Below are 4,941 nucleotides of genomic sequence, written 5' to 3' on the forward strand. Positions count from 1 at the left end.
GTCACCACTGAAGAGGACGATTCAAGAGTGACTCCCCCGCAGGACACTCTAGTGGCAGTAAAGAAAAAGAAGGACAAAAAGAAGAAAATCAGGAAGGCATGTAAGCAAGCCCTGGAGAATTGATGCTGCATGTGAAGCAACTAATGCAAGAAATGAAAAAGAGAAAAGGCTCAAATTTTCGCAAGAATGTGTTCTGTTTCCAATGCAAATAGGAAGGTCACCTCAAGGAGGAATGCACTATGCCACCAACTTGTACCATTTGTAATATGTACAATCATAGTACATGGAATTGTAGGTACAACATGAAAAATAAAGCTCCCATGGTGAACAACATGGAAGGAGTGGAAAGAAGACCCTCAAGAATGGGAAGGTATGGAAATAGAGGCCGCCAAAATTATTTAGGAAGGAGAGGCCAAGGACAAGCCGGTGGTTCTACAACCTTCATATGCTACTATTGCCAACAGCCTGGACACACCAAAGTGGAATGTGCCATGAAGAAAAAGCATGATGAAGAAAAACAAGTAGAATTAATGCAGCTCAAAGAAAATTCGCCAAGCACCAACAAAATGCAGGTAGATGACATACAGAGGGAGGTGCATGATATCTTGGCAGTAACAAGGGCTAAAGCTAATGAATCTGGTGTAGTAATAACTCTGTTACATAATCAAGACTCACCCGAGGCCTGCAAAGAAGGCAACTATGGATTGGGAACAATAAGAAAATGTGAGGATTCAAACTACTAAGGAAATAGAGAGAAGGCAAGGTAAGTAAAAGGAGAATGGCTCACTCGAAATCATTGCATAACAAGTGGAAGTAGGCATGCAGAGCAACTCAATAAGGAATACCGGGAAGAAAGCCATAAGAATCCTAACTGGTTACAAACCAATGTAATGTCAATGTTGCTGGATAGACAGGTCTAGCTGAGATAAGTACTGGACTTATGTCCAAGATTCAAGGCCAAAATCCTGATGGGCAAGCATGGAAGGAATGAGCAAGGAACTGAAGCACTCAATAGAGGAAGAAACACTGGAATGCAACAATATGGAAGCTAAAGAACCCCCAACATCCAGAGATAAAGAAGTGGCCAAAGTCACAGTTCAACTGAACAACGTACTCATCAATGTGGGTGGGGGTTCCGAAGAAGTGAATGTCATTACTGAGGAAATTGCATTGGGATTGGGTCTCAAGTGGGAGCCCATTCTGTTCAACATAAGAATGGAAGATAATAGGATAGTAGTACCTAAAGGAATCATAAAGAATATCCCAATGAAAGTAAAACAAGTTGAATTCAAGGTCAACATAGTGGTTATTACCACACATTTCATGAACAAAGTGATGAAAGGGTTCATGGAGAGATACCTGATCAATCACAAGAAGTCCTCACCCTACTACCCACAGTGCAACGGCCAGGCAAAATTGACCAATAAGGTTCTGACCAAAGTTATAAAGAAAATTGTAAATGCTAACAAAAATGATTGGGACTAGAAGTTAGATGCTACCTTATGGGCATTCCACATATCCTACAAAGTCTCAACTGGGGAAAACACCATTCAAGTTGGTTTATGGGTTGGAAGCAGTTATGCCGATGGACTTTGTGATACCTAGTCTGAGAGTAGCCATTCAAGAGAAGCTCCCAATGGAAGAATCCCGGGAGCATAGAATACATGAACTCCTAGCCTTAAAGGAAGGAAGGCAAATCAACTCTCTAAGAGAAGAGATAGTGCAGCAAAGAAGAAAGGCTTGGATAGATAGGCATCTCAAGCACATAATTTTTGAGAAATGAGTTCTTGTATTGGTCTACAATTCCAAGCTAGGACCTCACCCCAGAAAATTAAAAATCCAGTGGTTAGAACCATTCATAATGAAATACCTGCTCAGCCAGAATCCCTTTACCTTAGAAAACTTGGATGTCACACCTTTTTCAAAGATAATAAATGGCTTTAGGATGAGAAAATACAAGGGCCAATAGGTGGTAACTATACTGGAAGAAGCAGAAGTGAAACACCCAGAGCCGATTTGGAGCATATGTTGTGGCAGGATCTCACTAGTGGAGGTAGATGCAAAAAATTTAGAAAACCACAAAATCGCAAAAGGGGGGCCAGACCGCAAAAGCTCAAATCTCAGCAACCAATCAAAGGTAGGACAATAAAAAAGCAAGTGACCAAGTGTGTGCTAGCTTGGTCCTCGTCAATAACTCAAAAGGCCACGATGATGGAATAAGAAACTGTATGGAGGACAGGTGTCACAACATCATTGAAACCCCACTCGCAAAAACGGTAAGATGAGAAGACAGCAAGAATGCTTTAATAGCATTAAGCCACGACGGCGGGCATGATATGAATCAAGGGTCACATCACCTCGAAAATCGGGAAGCTGAAAACGGTAACACCCCAAAAAAGGAAGTGAAAAGGAGAAAACATCACAAGAAAGAACCCAAGGAGACTAAAAATGCACATTCACAATCCGCCCTCCTCTTGCTCACAACTCTCTCACCTATCTACAACACATTCTTAGAAGACAATGCCATGCCAAAGATCAACAAGTCTCAGAGGCCTAAGAAGAGCCTCTGCATGCCCATGGTCATCCCGGATATACATTCTTAAAAGAGAATGCCATGCCAAAGATCAACAAGTCTCAAAGGCCTGAGAAGAGCCTCTGCATGCCCATGGTCATCCCGGATACGAGGAAGAAGGAACATCAAGAGTGGGCAAAGAAGTGTGGGTTTGAAAAACTATTGGAACACCAGTGGGAGGAGCTGCAGGACCCCGAGGATGGGGGGAAACTGATAAATCAATTTGTCGAGACCAACATAGTGCACGTAGAGTGGAAGGAGCCTATAAAAGTTTCAGAGTTCACAGTGCATCATGCACTAGGATTACCAATGGAAGGTGCAATAGACATAAATTTGAAGTCGAGGGTGGAAGAAGAAATTCCTAAGATTGGAAACATGCATCAAGTGAAGTACGTGGCAAAGCCCGTTGGGAACAGTTCACATTTTTCTTGCAGAACGTAAAGTTTATGGGAAAAACAGAGGATATGTCCAATAAAAACTAAAGGCTGCTCAGAGTAGCAGAACAGCGAAAAAAAAAATCAGGCCATCATTTACAAAGAAAATTTGGGGAAGAGGGCAGCCACCTAGCCTAAGGAGAAACAACCCACTGTAGTACATGTGCACCTAAGGGCGATCGCTCAGGCTGCCAGGTCGGTGGATTGCCATACGAGAGATGTCTATGTCAAACAACATCATAGGGAAGCCGGTGGATCCTTGAAAGCTGCCAAGGTAACTTTCAATTCGTTTGAGGATGACATAGATGATTAGGAGGAAGGGCAGAAGATTTCCCAGAAAGCCAGCAAGAAGAGGAAGAACATAATAGATGAAGAGATGCTGCCTGACCCAAAAGAGGTCAAGAAATAGAAGGCATAAGAAGAAAGAAAAATGGTGCTGGAGGAGAGACAGAAGGAGGAAGCCACTGTGGCGGAAGCTAAAAGGAAGAAGAAGCTTAAAGAAGAGGTCATGAAAAAGGAGGAAGAAGAAAAGAGAAGGAAGGAGGAAGAAGAGGAAAGAAGGAGAACAACAGAAAAAGAGAGAAGAAGCTCAAAAGGGGAAGCTGTCCACCACAAGAGAAGAAGTGGTCATACCAGCAGAACTATGGCCTTGGGTGGCGGCCATGGCACAGAAAGTGCAAGAAGGGCCAAGCCACAGCTTCAAGCTACCTGGAGAGTTGGAGGCGGAACTCCCTAGCCAACAACTGCATAAAAAATAGAGGGTTGATGTCTATAGCCCAGAACATCCTCTCACAGGCTCTCACTTCTATGGAGGAGTATGAGAAGAAGGCGCGAAGCACAATCAATAACATGTGCGCCTTGAATCATAAACAACATGGAATGCTAGTAAATGCCACAACTAAGGAAGGTAAAGGCTAATGCAGAGCTAGCCACAAAAAGCACAAAAATGTTATCGCCCATAAAGGAGCAAGGGGAGCTATTGGTTGAGGTGCAGAAGTTGCATGACGCCACAGCTCAGCAACTTCGTGGGCTAGCCTGGACAATCCGTTCTTTGAAGCTTCACATGTGATGTTCTCTGAGCTGCTGAGACATAACAAAGAGCTACCACCATATTTTCAAAATGTAGACAGAATAAGGTCAATGCTCACCAGGAAACCTCTTTCTCCGAAACACCTATGCTCACAGTTCTTGTTCTCATAGACGCTAGAGGGAAGGATGATGTTTCCACCAAGAATGCAACCACCTACAAGTGTGAGTGTATGGAAGTGGAGCACTGAAAACCCGAAAGCAGAAAAGGTGCAAAGCTCATCTTTAGATGATCCAGTAGAATATGAAGAAGCTGTACAGGTCGAGAGTGGAGGCCCATACCAATGGCGAAAAAGAAAATCCTAGGGCAGACTCCACTCAGACCAATGGTGAAAGTTTTTGACCAAAAGACACCACAAAACCGACAAAACAGGGGTCTAGGTTGCTCAGAAGAACAAGAAGAAAAATTAAAGAGGATGCAAAAGCCTACCACCTATGCGGATGATGTATACATCCCGGACCATACTCCCCCAAAAATGTTTGTAAGATTCAAAGAGAAATTTGTCAGGGAAACTAGTTTAGGAGTAGAAGCTCAAGCACCGGGCATGCTAAGTGTTGCGCCTAGCAGCTCAATGGTGACAGAAGGCGTAGGCAACCCACTCCCCACGTCGTGAACACCACCTCGGCATCGCACGTGTGGAGGTGGTGAATTGTAACCACCAGAGAGTAATTACCAAGAACAAGAAGCCTCAGTGTAAAAGGGAAATTGGTCACTGCAGATAGTGACGAGGGTATGATACAGTGATAGACAAGAATAGAGATAGATGCTCAGATAGAAGTAATGTATGAAGTGTGAAGTCATTATATGCTCTCAGCTGATAGTTGATAGTTGTTTCTTGAAGCATGTTA

Source organism: Cibotium barometz, chromosome 26 (assembly GCF_041138505.1).
Source record: "Cibotium barometz isolate CiBa-2024 chromosome 26, ASM4113850v1, whole genome shotgun sequence".
NCBI classification, from domain to species: domain Eukaryota; kingdom Viridiplantae; phylum Streptophyta; class Polypodiopsida; order Cyatheales; family Cibotiaceae; genus Cibotium; species Cibotium barometz.